General features: G+C 45.3%; 4 non-coding genes across 4 annotated transcripts; all 4 read left to right on the top strand.

Moving 5' to 3' along the window:
• Window positions 1–2,424: 2,424 nt before the first annotated feature.
• LOC135052983 (small nucleolar RNA U3) lies at window positions 2,425–2,644 on the top strand. Its single transcript, XR_010242397.1, has one exon. It is a non-coding gene; the product is annotated as a small nucleolar RNA U3 (small nucleolar RNA).
• A 3,025-nt stretch (window positions 2,645–5,669) lies between these two features.
• On the top strand, window positions 5,670–5,889 carry LOC135052982 (small nucleolar RNA U3). The gene has a single exon (XR_010242396.1). It is a non-coding gene; the product is annotated as a small nucleolar RNA U3 (small nucleolar RNA).
• Window positions 5,890–8,914: 3,025 nt separating this feature from the next.
• On the top strand, window positions 8,915–9,134 carry LOC135053000 (small nucleolar RNA U3). Its single transcript, XR_010242411.1, has one exon. It is a non-coding gene; the product is annotated as a small nucleolar RNA U3 (small nucleolar RNA).
• A 3,023-nt stretch (window positions 9,135–12,157) lies between these two features.
• On the top strand, window positions 12,158–12,377 carry LOC135052942 (small nucleolar RNA U3). Its single transcript, XR_010242363.1, has one exon. It is a non-coding gene; the product is annotated as a small nucleolar RNA U3 (small nucleolar RNA).
• The last annotated feature ends 749 nt before the right edge of the window (window positions 12,378–13,126 follow it).

Below are 13,126 nucleotides of genomic sequence, written 5' to 3'. Positions count from 1 at the left end.
CATACACCCGAGTCTCCTGTCGCGGCAGTGTCTGCCTTGGGCATGAAGGGCCCACCGGGGAACTGCAATGGTAGGGGACCGTATTTTAGGATGTAGACAGTCTCCAGAGGGGGGGGGGGGGGTGGCCAGCTGCCACAGAGGCTTGGCTAATCATTTTATAGTAAAAACTGCTTGTTCATGCTTAATAATGTACCAGATTAATAACAGTAATGCAGAAAAAACACCATAGTCCTGTGCACTATAAGGCAACATGTGCGTAATCTATCATTCAAGTGCACAATCTGGAACCTGATCCCTAGAAGAGAAGGTGGGGCCCGCCGAGGGTTTCCCCTGTGCCCCTGCTGGACAGTCCAACCCTCTGTCACGGCATCATGTCCACTGCTCTGTATGCAGGACTTGATTCAAAGATGTACATAAAGCAAATGGTTTATGTACGTCTACGATGGTGGGCGCATGTGTGATCGCACGCAGTGTCCTCTGTGACGCAAGTCTGATGGACAGTCTGCAGACGTGTGGGGTGGGTAGATTTCACTAAAACAGGAAGTTGTACCTCTATTTTCTGGGAGTGGCGAGGCCAGGCTCTGCATCGTCTGATGCAAATTTCCTGGCCCCAGCAGCGCAAACAGCCTGGCCATCCTGAGTACTCGGTTGATGTTTACGCAATTGATCCGATGCTGTCTCTTTGGATGCAGAAGCACCCTGAGGACGCTTCGAGCTGTTGTACGTACTGTAGGGCTCCTGCCTGAAGCATCCAAAGGGCACTCCAGGTGGCACTGCTGCAGCAATACTGATTGCAGGGCAGCACCGATCGCAGACCCCTAGTTATGGCCCTGGTCCAGTGTAAGTGCTGAGTTTCTAGGTCTGATTATAAGTTGTACGGCAAGCAGTAGCAGCCATTAGATCACTTGCGTGAACATCGCCCATCTGAGCAACCAGGTTACTCAGGATGGCCTGGGGTTTCACTCTGCCAAGACCAGGAATTCTGCACTGGAGGACGCAGACCCTGGCCTCGGCAAGCCTACAAAACAGGGGTGGGATAACACCATTTTGGCCACAGCATGTGAATCATGTTGAGGCTTAGGGGGCCCTGCGAGCAATCTCGCAGTCACAGATCACCAAACATCACAGTTGTATGGAAACGGCTGCGTTTGCGTACGACTCTGAATTAGACCCTCTGTTTCACAACCTATTTATGTACATGCTCACAAGACATAGGGATGGACGTTTGAGGTCGATGGCTACCAATCAACAGTCTTTCCAATTCGATCAAAGTACCCTTTTCCACTAAATTGCGAGGATTCGATGGTTGCCAATCCGATGTTCAGGTACTTCTGTGCATTTGCGGACACCCGGAAAGGGGTGTCCGCAGCTCAGGTAAATGCACGCTTGCACAAAGCTCTGAAAGATTCTACACATGTTCACAGTAAAGCAATTGATGGTTACACCATTGCAATCATTCAATGTGCATGGCTGCGTTTGATGTCATCAGCCCGGCAACCAATTAATGCCAGGCTTCCGATGTCCATACCTGCTGTGGCGTGATGGGAAGCCTTCCGGGGAGCAGAGGACACATTATTTTGGAAGCATTTGTGATGTAAGGTAGAGTAGTTGCAACATTTCAGTACATATTTCGGGGAACCCCCTTTTTTTTAATATGAAAACCATTTAGAGGAAATCCATGCCAAATGAAGGCTAGCAGTGAAACTAACATGGTTCATTTGAATATCTTTATGGTTTTATTACAAATTACACCCAAAAGCAAGCAGGAGGTGGTTTGTATGTCATTTGTCGTGTTTATTCCCCATGTTTACTCATTTTTGTCATAAAAGAAAGATATAAAAGGTAGTATCTTTGTTACATTAATATTATGTAATCTATCGCTCTTATTACTCTTCAAATACCAGCCTACATATGAGGTTCTGTTGCATCGAACATCCCCCCAGCGTAAAATGAACTAACAGTAGAGGAACAGAAACAAAAGCACCCATCCCACAGCAAATATAACATGATCGTTAGTGATCTACCAAGCAGAATTGTCACCATGCCAGAAAAGCACGTGTTTAGACTTTGTTTTTCTCTATAACATATGTTTGGTTTTGTGATCCTGACATTCTGTGTGCATAGTCCGTTATTAGCTGAGGCTGTTGTTGCTGCTTTAAGCTGTGTCTCGGCTGTTTCAGAGGTGCTTCCTGGTTGGCCAGAGTATCTTAAATATGCAGATGAGCAAGTGAGTGCACAATCATAGAAGAATACATTCTGTAAGAAAAGCTGAGTCCATCGTTGGTCCACATTTTAAAGGCAGCATAGTTTCTTACTATCTGATATATTCAAGATATGTTCAACTGTGAGATCATTTTAAAAATCTCCATTATATTAAAAAGACTCTCCTTCCCACAGCAGTAAAAATGCTAGGCTGTTATGGTTAAGACTATACTTTCAGGGATCATTTCTATAGTTTTTAACTTTTGGAAATGTGCTCTAAAGTGTCCAGACCTACCAACCATGAGGAAGAGCAATAGTAATCTTTTCTGAGTGCGAAGTGAGCTCTCAGTGCTGCTTCATTGTAGCTGCTGTTTGCTTTTGATGACCGTTCCTTTTCTTCTATCATGGGAGAAATGGAGGAAGAGATTACAAGCTGAGTGGTTGTTTTTAATGCTTGTTAATGACAGATTTTCTTATGGCTCCATGTGTACTGCTATTGTCATGTGGCATGATGCGATGTGCCCAAAAACATTGATAATGTGCTCATGTCAAAGGATCCCTGCAAGGGACATGGTGACATCACCAAACATTAGGAACAAGCCATCGGAACAAAGGGGCCGATGGTTTCCACTTCTACAGAATCAAATTGAAAAGGACTGTCAATTGGAGGGAACAAAAAAAATATTGATGATTGTGGATCATTGCTTTCTGATGTCCATTCCTGTTGTGTGGCAAATTCAGGCACATTAGTAGTGATTTATCCCTATTACTGAGCTGGCTTTATATCTTCAAAATATTTTCAAGTGAAGCTTATTTGGGGATTGTCACTTCAAACTGGAAGTATTCTTAACACTATATGGCAAGTGCAGTTCTGCATGAATGGCCAGCAGGTGGTGCTCCATGTAACACTGCAGCTCTCTGCTCTGAGCTCCAGCACAAAAAAATAAAAGCAAAACTGTCACGACTCATGGCATTGTCCCCTTCTCTGCACATAGGCACCTGGCACTCCTGTCACGGCAGTGTCCCCCTCTACTGCATCCATACACCCGAGTCTCCTGTCGCGGCAGTGTCTGCCTTGGGCATGAAGGGCCCACCGGGGAACTGCAATGGTAGGGGACCGTATTTTAGGATGTGGACAGTCTCCAGAGGGGGGGGGGGGGGGGGGTGGCCAGCTGCCACAGAGGCTTGGCTAATCATTTTATAGTAAAAACTGCTTGTTCATGCTTAATAATGTACCAGATTAATAACAGTAATGCAGAAAAAACACCATAGTCCTGTGCACTATAAGGCAACATGTGCGTAATCTATCATTCAAGTGCACAATCTGGAACCTGATCCCTAGAAGAGAAGGTGGGGCCCGCCGAGGGTTTCCCCTGTGCCCCTGCTGGACAGTCCAACCCTCTGTCACGGCATCATGTCCACTGCTCTGTATGCAGGACTTGATTCAAAGATGTACATAAAGCAAATGGTTTATGTACGTCTACGATGGTGGGCGCATGTGTGATCGCACGCAGTGTCCTCTGTGACGCAAGTCTGATGGACAGTCTGCAGACGTGTGGGGTGGGTAGATTTCACTAAAACAGGAAGTTGTACCTCTATTTTCTGGGAGTGGCGAGGCCAGGCTCTGCATCGTCTGATGCAAATTTCCTGGCCCCAGCAGCGCAAACAGCCTGGCCATCCTGAGTACTCGGTTGATGTTTACGCAATTGATCCGATGCTGTCTCTTTGGATGCAGAAGCACCCTGAGGACGCTTCGAGCTGTTGTACGTACTGTAGGGCTCCTGCCTGAAGCATCCAAAGGGCACTCCAGGTGGCACTGCTGCAGCAATACTGATTGCAGGGCAGCACCGATCGCAGACCCCTAGTTATGGCCCTGGTCCAGTGTAAGTGCTGAGTTTCTAGGTCTGATTATAAGTTGTACGGCAAGCAGTAGCAGCCATTAGATCACTTGCGTGAACATCGCCCATCTGAGCAACCAGGTTACTCAGGATGGCCTGGGGTTTCACTCTGCCAAGACCAGGAATTCTGCACTGGAGGACGCAGACCCTGGCCTCGGCAAGCCTACAAAACAGGGGTGGGATAACACCATTTTGGCCACAGCATGTGAATCATGTTGAGGCTTAGGGGGCCCTGCGAGCAATCTCGCAGTCACAGATCACCAAACATCACAGTTGTATGGAAACGGCTGCGTTTGCGTACGACTCTGAATTAGACCCTCTGTTTCACAACCTATTTATGTACATGCTCACAAGACATAGGGATGGACGTTTGAGGTCGATGGCTACCAATCAACAGTCTTTCCAATTCGATCAAAGTACCCTTTTCCACTAAATTGCGAGGATTCGATGGTTGCCAATCCGATGTTCAGGTACTTCTGTGCATTTGCGGACACCCGGAAAGGGGTGTCCGCAGCTCAGGTAAATGCACGCTTGCACAAAGCTCTGAAAGATTCTACACATGTTCACAGTAAAGCAATTGATGGTTACACCATTGCAATCATTCAATGTGCATGGCTGCGTTTGATGTCATCAGCCCGGCAACCAATTAATGCCAGGCTTCCGATGTCCATACCTGCTGTGGCGTGATGGGAAGCCTTCCGGGGAGCAGAGGACACATTATTTTGGAAGCATTTGTGATGTAAGGTAGAGTAGTTGCAACATTTCAGTACATATTTCGGGGAACCCCCTTTTTTTTAATATGAAAACCATTTAGAGGAAATCCATGCCAAATGAAGGCTAGCAGTGAAACTAACATGGTTCATTTGAATATCTTTATGGTTTTATTACAAATTACACCCAAAAGCAAGCAGGAGGTGGTTTGTATGTCATTTGTCGTGTTTATTCCCCATGTTTACTCATTTTTGTCATAAAAGAAAGATATAAAAGGTAGTATCTTTGTTACATTAATATTATGTAATCTATCGCTCTTATTACTCTTCAAATACCAGCCTACATATGAGGTTCTGTTGCATCGAACATCCCCCCAGCGTAAAATGAACTAACAGTAGAGGAACAGAAACAAAAGCACCCATCCCACAGCAAATATAACATGATCGTTAGTGATCTACCAAGCAGAATTGTCACCATGCCAGAAAAGCACGTGTTTAGACTTTGTTTTTCTCTATAACATATGTTTGGTTTTGTGATCCTGACATTCTGTGTGCATAGTCCGTTATTAGCTGAGGCTGTTGTTGCTGCTTTAAGCTGTGTCTCGGCTGTTTCAGAGGTGCTTCCTGGTTGGCCAGAGTATCTTAAATATGCAGATGAGCAAGTGAGTGCACAATCATAGAAGAATACATTCTGTAAGAAAAGCTGAGTCCATCGTTGGTCCACATTTTAAAGGCAGCATAGTTTCTTACTATCTGATATATTCAAGATATGTTCAACTGTGAGATCATTTTAAAAATCTCCATTATATTAAAAAGACTCTCCTTCCCACAGCAGTAAAAATGCTAGGCTGTTATGGTTAAGACTATACTTTCAGGGATCATTTCTATAGTTTTTAACTTTTGGAAATGTGCTCTAAAGTGTCCAGACCTACCAACCATGAGGAAGAGCAATAGTAATCTTTTCTGAGTGCGAAGTGAGCTCTCAGTGCTGCTTCATTGTAGCTGCTGTTTGCTTTTGATGACCGTTCCTTTTCTTCTATCATGGGAGAAATGGAGGAAGAGATTACAAGCTGAGTGGTTGTTTTTAATGCTTGTTAATGACAGATTTTCTTATGGCTCCATGTGTACTGCTATTGTCATGTGGCATGATGCGATGTGCCCAAAAACATTGATAATGTGCTCATGTCAAAGGATCCCTGCAAGGGACATGGTGACATCACCAAACATTAGGAACAAGCCATCGGAACAAAGGGGCCGATGGTTTCCACTTCTACAGAATCAAATTGAAAAGGACTGTCAATTGGAGGGAACAAAAAAAATATTGATGATTGTGGATCATTGCTTTCTGATGTCCATTCCTGTTGTGTGGCAAATTCAGGCACATTAGTAGTGATTTATCCCTATTACTGAGCTGGCTTTATATCTTCAAAATATTTTCAAGTGAAGCTTATTTGGGGATTGTCACTTCAAACTGGAAGTATTCTTAACACTATATGGCAAGTGCAGTTCTGCATGAATGGCCAGCAGGTGGTGCTCCATGTAACACTGCAGCTCTCTGCTCTGAGCTCCAGCACAAAAAAATAAAAGCAAAACTGTCACGACTCATGGCATTGTCCCCTTCTCTGCACATAGGCACCTGGCACTCCTGTCACGGCAGTGTCCCCCTCTACTGCATCCATACACCCGAGTCTCCTGTCGCGGCAGTGTCTGCCTTGGGCATGAAGGGCCCACCGGGGAACTGCAATGGTAGGGGACCGTATTTTAGGATGTGGACAGTCTCCAGAGGGGGGGGGGGGGGGGGGTGGCCAGCTGCCACAGAGGCTTGGCTAATCATTTTATAGTAAAAACTGCTTGTTCATGCTTAATAATGTACCAGATTAATAACAGTAATGCAGAAAAAACACCATAGTCCTGTGCACTATAAGGCAACATGTGCGTAATCTATCATTCAAGTGCACAATCTGGAACCTGATCCCTAGAAGAGAAGGTGGGGCCCGCCGAGGGTTTCCCCTGTGCCCCTGCTGGACAGTCCAACCCTCTGTCACGGCATCATGTCCACTGCTCTGTATGCAGGACTTGATTCAAAGATGTACATAAAGCAAATGGTTTATGTACGTCTACGATGGTGGGCGCATGTGTGATCGCACGCAGTGTCCTCTGTGACGCAAGTCTGATGGACAGTCTGCAGACGTGTGGGGTGGGTAGATTTCACTAAAACAGGAAGTTGTACCTCTATTTTCTGGGAGTGGCGAGGCCAGGCTCTGCATCGTCTGATGCAAATTTCCTGGCCCCAGCAGCGCAAACAGCCTGGCCATCCTGAGTACTCGGTTGATGTTTACGCAATTGATCCGATGCTGTCTCTTTGGATGCAGAAGCACCCTGAGGACGCTTCGAGCTGTTGTACGTACTGTAGGGCTCCTGCCTGAAGCATCCAAAGGGCACTCCAGGTGGCACTGCTGCAGCAATACTGATTGCAGGGCAGCACCGATCGCAGACCCCTAGTTATGGCCCTGGTCCAGTGTAAGTGCTGAGTTTCTAGGTCTGATTATAAGTTGTACGGCAAGCAGTAGCAGCCATTAGATCACTTGCGTGAACATCGCCCATCTGAGCAACCAGGTTACTCAGGATGGCCTGGGGTTTCACTCTGCCAAGACCAGGAATTCTGCACTGGAGGACGCAGACCCTGGCCTCGGCAAGCCTACAAAACAGGGGTGGGATAACACCATTTTGGCCACAGCATGTGAATCATGTTGAGGCTTAGGGGGCCCTGCGAGCAATCTCGCAGTCACAGATCACCAAACATCACAGTTGTATGGAAACGGCTGCGTTTGCGTACGACTCTGAATTAGACCCTCTGTTTCACAACCTATTTATGTACATGCTCACAAGACATAGGGATGGACGTTTGAGGTCGATGGCTACCAATCAACAGTCTTTCCAATTCGATCAAAGTACCCTTTTCCACTAAATTGCGAGGATTCGATGGTTGCCAATCCGATGTTCAGGTACTTCTGTGCATTTGCGGACACCCGGAAAGGGGTGTCCGCAGCTCAGGTAAATGCACGCTTGCACAAAGCTCTGAAAGATTCTACACATGTTCACAGTAAAGCAATTGATGGTTACACCATTGCAATCATTCAATGTGCATGGCTGCGTTTGATGTCATCAGCCCGGCAACCAATTAATGCCAGGCTTCCGATGTCCATACCTGCTGTGGCGTGATGGGAAGCCTTCCGGGGAGCAGAGGACACATTATTTTGGAAGCATTTGTGATGTAAGGTAGAGTAGTTGCAACATTTCAGTACATATTTCGGGGAACCCCCTTTTTTTTAATATGAAAACCATTTAGAGGAAATCCATGCCAAATGAAGGCTAGCAGTGAAACTAACATGGTTCATTTGAATATCTTTATGGTTTTATTACAAATTACACCCAAAAGCAAGCAGGAGGTGGTTTGTATGTCATTTGTCGTGTTTATTCCCCATGTTTACTCATTTTTGTCATAAAAGAAAGATATAAAAGGTAGTATCTTTGTTACATTAATATTATGTAATCTATCGCTCTTATTACTCTTCAAATACCAGCCTACATATGAGGTTCTGTTGCATCGAACATCCCCCCAGCGTAAAATGAACTAACAGTAGAGGAACAGAAACAAAAGCACCCATCCCACAGCAAATATAACATGATCGTTAGTGATCTACCAAGCAGAATTGTCACCATGCCAGAAAAGCACGTGTTTAGACTTTGTTTTTCTCTATAACATATGTTTGGTTTTGTGATCCTGACATTCTGTGTGCATAGTCCGTTATTAGCTGAGGCTGTTGTTGCTGCTTTAAGCTGTGTCTCGGCTGTTTCAGAGGTGCTTCCTGGTTGGCCAGAGTATCTTAAATATGCAGATGAGCAAGTGAGTGCACAATCATAGAAGAATACATTCTGTAAGAAAAGCTGAGTCCATCGTTGGTCCACATTTTAAAGGCAGCATAGTTTCTTACTATCTGATATATTCAAGATATGTTCAACTGTGAGATCATTTTAAAAATCTCCATTATATTAAAAAGACTCTCCTTCCCACAGCAGTAAAAATGCTAGGCTGTTATGGTTAAGACTATACTTTCAGGGATCATTTCTATAGTTTTTAACTTTTGGAAATGTGCTCTGAAGTGTCCAGACCTACCAACCATGAGGAAGAGCAATAGTAATCTTTTCTGAGTGCGAAGTGAGCTCTCAGTGCTGCTTCATTGTAGCTGCTGTTTGCTTTTGATGACCGTTCCTTTTCTTCTATCATGGGAGAAATGGAGGAAGAGATTACAAGCTGAGTGGTTGTTTTTAATGCTTGTTAATGACAGATTTTCTTATGGCTCCATGTGTACTGCTATTGTCATGTGGCATGATGCAATGTGCCCAAAAACATTGATAATGTGCTCATGTCAAAGGATCCCTGCAAGGGACATGGTGACATCACCAAACATTAGGAACAAGCCATCGGAACAAAGGGGCCGATGGTTTCCACTTCTACAGAATCAAATTGAAAAGGACTGTCAATTGGAGGGAACAAAAAAAATATTGATGATTGTGGATCATTGCTTTCTGATGTCCATTCCTGTTGTGTGGCAAATTCAGGCACATTAGTAGTGATTTATCCCTATTACTGAGCTGGCTTTATATCTTCAAAATATTTTCAAGTGAAGCTTATTTGGGGATTGTCACTTCAAACTGGAAGTATTCTTAACACTATATGGCAAGTGCAGTTCTGCATGAATGGCCAGCAGGTGGTGCTCCATGTAACACTGCAGCTCTCTGCTCTGAGCTCCAGCACAAAAAAATAAAAGCAAAACTGTCACGACTCATGGCATTGTCCCCTTCTCTGCACATAGGCACCTGGCACTCCTGTCACGGCAGTGTCCCCCTCTACTGCATCCATACACCCGAGTCTCCTGTCGCGGCAGTGTCTGCCTTGGGCATGAAGGGCCCACCGGGGAACTGCAATGGTAGGGGACCGTATTTTAGGATGTGGACAGTCTCCAGAGGGGGGGGGGGGGGGGTGGCCAGCTGCCACAGAGGCTTGGCTAATCATTTTATAGTAAAAACTGCTTGTTCATGCTTAATAATGTACCAGATTAATAACAGTAATGCAGAAAAAACACCATAGTCCTGTGCACTATAAGGCAACATGTGCGTAATCTATCATTCAAGTGCACAATCTGGAACCTGATCCCTAGAAGAGAAGGTGGGGCCCGCCGAGGGTTTCCCCTGTGCCCCTGCTGGACAGTCCAACCCTCTGTCACGGCATCATGTCCACTGCTCTGTATGCAGGACTTGATTCAAAGATGTACATAAAGCAAATGGTTTATGTACGTCTACGATGGTGGGCGCATGTGTGATCGCACGCAGTGTCCTCTGTGACGCAAGTCTGATGGACAGTCTGCAGACGTGTGGGGTGGGTAGATTTCACTAAAACAGGAAGTTGTACCTCTATTTTCTGGGAGTGGCGAGGCCAGGCTCTGCATCATCTGATGCAAATTTCCTGGCCCCAGCAGCGCAAACAGCCTGGCCATCCTGAGTACTCGGTTGATGTTTACGCAATTGATCCGATGCTGTCTCTTTGGATGCAAAAGCACCCTGAGGACGCTTCGAGCTGTTGTACGTACTGTAGGGCTCCTGCCTGAAGCATCCAAAGGGCACTCCAGGTGGCACTGCTGCAGCAATACTGACTGCAGGGCAGCACCGATCGCAGACCCCTAGTTATGGCCCTGGTCCAGTGTAAGTGCTGAGTTTCTAGGTCTGATTATAAGTTGTACGGCAAGCAGTAGCAGCCATTAGATCACTTGCGTGAACATCGCCCATCTGAGCAACCAGGTTACTCAGGATGGCCTGGGGTTTCACTCTGCCAAGACCAGGAATTCTGCACTGGAGGACGCAGACCCTGGCCTTGGCAAGCCTACAAAGCAGGGGTGGGATAACACCATTTTGGCCACAGCATGTGAATCATGTTGAGGCTTAGGGGGCCCTGCGAGCAATCTCGCAGTCACAGATCACCAAACATCACAGTTGTATGGAAACGGCTGCGTTTGCGTACAACTCTGAATTAGACCCTCTGTTTCACAACCTATTTATGTACATGCTCACAAGACATAGGGATGGACGTTTGAGGTCGATGGCTACCAATCAACAGTCTTTCCAATTCGATCAAAGTACCCTTTTCCACTAAATTGCGAGGATTCGATGGTTGCCAATCCGATGTTCAGGTACTTCTGTGCATTTGCGGACACCCGGAAAGGGGTGTCCGCAGCTCAGGTAAATGCACGCTTGCACAAAGCTCTGAAAGATTCTACACATGTTCACAGTAAAGCAATTGATGGTTACACCATTGCAATCATTCAATGTGCATGGCTGCGTTTGATGTCATCAGCCCGGCAACCAGTTAATGCCAGGCTTCCGATGTCCATACCTGCTGTGGCGTGATGGGAAGCCTTCCGGGGAGCAGAGGACACATTATTTTGGAAGCATTTGTGATGTAAGGTAGAGTAGTTGCAACATTTCAGTACATATTTCGGGGAACCCCCTTTTTTTTAATATGAAAACCATTTAGAGGAAATCCATGCCAAATGAAGGCTAGCAGTGAAACTAACATGGTTCATTTGAATATCTTTATGGTTTTATTACAAATTACACCCAAAAGCAAGCAGGAGGTGGTTTGTATGTCATTTGTCGTGTTTATTCCCCATGTTTACTCGTTTTTGTCATAAAAGAAAGATATAAAAGGTAGTATCTTTGTTACATTAACATTATGTAATCTATCGCTCTTATTACTCTTCAAATACCAGCCTACATATGAGGTTCTGTTGCATCGAACATCCCCCCAGCGTAAAATGAACTAACAGTAGAGGAACAGAAACAAAAGCACCCATCCCACAGCAAATATAACATGATCGTTAGTGATCTACCAAGCAGAATTGTCACCATGCCAGAAAAGCACGTGTTTAGACTTTGTTTTTCTCTATAACATATGTTTGGTTTTGTGATCCTGACATTCTGTGTGCATAGTCCGTTATTAGCTGAGGCTGTTGTTGCTGCTTTAAGCTGTGTCTCGGCTGTTTCAGAGGTGCTTCCTGGTTGGCCAGAGTATCTTAAATATGCAGATGAGCAAGTGAGTGCACAATCATAGAAGAATACATTCTGTAAGAAAAGCTGAGTCCATCGTTGGTCCACATTTTAAAGGCAGCATAGTTTCTTACTATCTGATATATTCAAGATATGTTCAACTGTGAGATCATTTTAAAAATCTCCATTATATTAAAAAGACTCTCCTTCCCACAGCAGTAAAAATGCTAGGCTGTTATGGTTAAGACTATACTTTCAGGGATCATTTCTATAGTTTTTAACTTTTGGAAATGTGCTCTAAAGTGTCCAGACCTACCAACCATGAGGAAGAGCAATAGTAATCTTTTCTGAGCGCGAAGTGAGCTCTCAGTGCTGCTTCATTGTAGCTGCTGTTTGCTTTTGATGACCGTTCCTTTTCTTCTATCATGGGAGAAATGGAGGAAGAGATTACAAGCTGAGTGGTTGTTTTTAATGCTTGTTAATGACAGATTTTCTTATGGCTCCATGTGTACTGCTATTGTCATGTGGCATGATGCGATGTGCCCAAAAACATTGATAATGTGCTCATGTCAAAGGATCCCTGCAAGGGACATGGTGACATCACCAAACATTAGGAACAAGCCATCGGAACAAAGGGGCCGATGGTTTCCACTTCTACAGAATCAAATTGAAAAGGACTGTCAATTGGAGGGAACAAAAAAAATATTGATGATTGTGGATCATTGCTTTCTGATGTCCATTCCTGTTGTGTGGCAAATTCAGGCACATTAGTAGTGATTTATCCCTATTACTGAGCTGGCTTTATATCTTCAAAATATTTTCAAGTGAAGCTTATTTGGGGATTGTCACTTCAAACTGGAAGTATTCTTAACACTATATGGCAAGTGCAGTTCTGCATGAATGGCCAGCAGGTGGTGCTCCATGTAACACTGCAGCTCTCTGCTCTGAGCTCCAGCACAAAAAAATAAAAGCAAAACTGTCACGACTCATGGCATTGTCCCCTTCTCTGCACATAGGCACCTGGCACTCCTGTCACGGCAGTGTCCCCCTCTACTGCATCCATACACCCGAGTCTCCTGTCGCGGCAGTGTCTGCCTTGGGCATGAAGGGCCCACCGGGGAACTGCAATGGTAGGGGACCGTATTTTAGGATGTGGACAGTCTCCAGAGGGGGGGGGGGGGGGGGGTGGCCAGCTGCCACAGAGGCTTGGCT

Source organism: Pseudophryne corroboree, chromosome 2 (assembly GCF_028390025.1).
Source record: "Pseudophryne corroboree isolate aPseCor3 chromosome 2, aPseCor3.hap2, whole genome shotgun sequence".
NCBI lineage: Eukaryota > Metazoa > Chordata > Amphibia > Anura > Myobatrachidae > Pseudophryne > Pseudophryne corroboree.
This window is presented reverse-complemented; position numbering and strand designations above follow the sequence as displayed.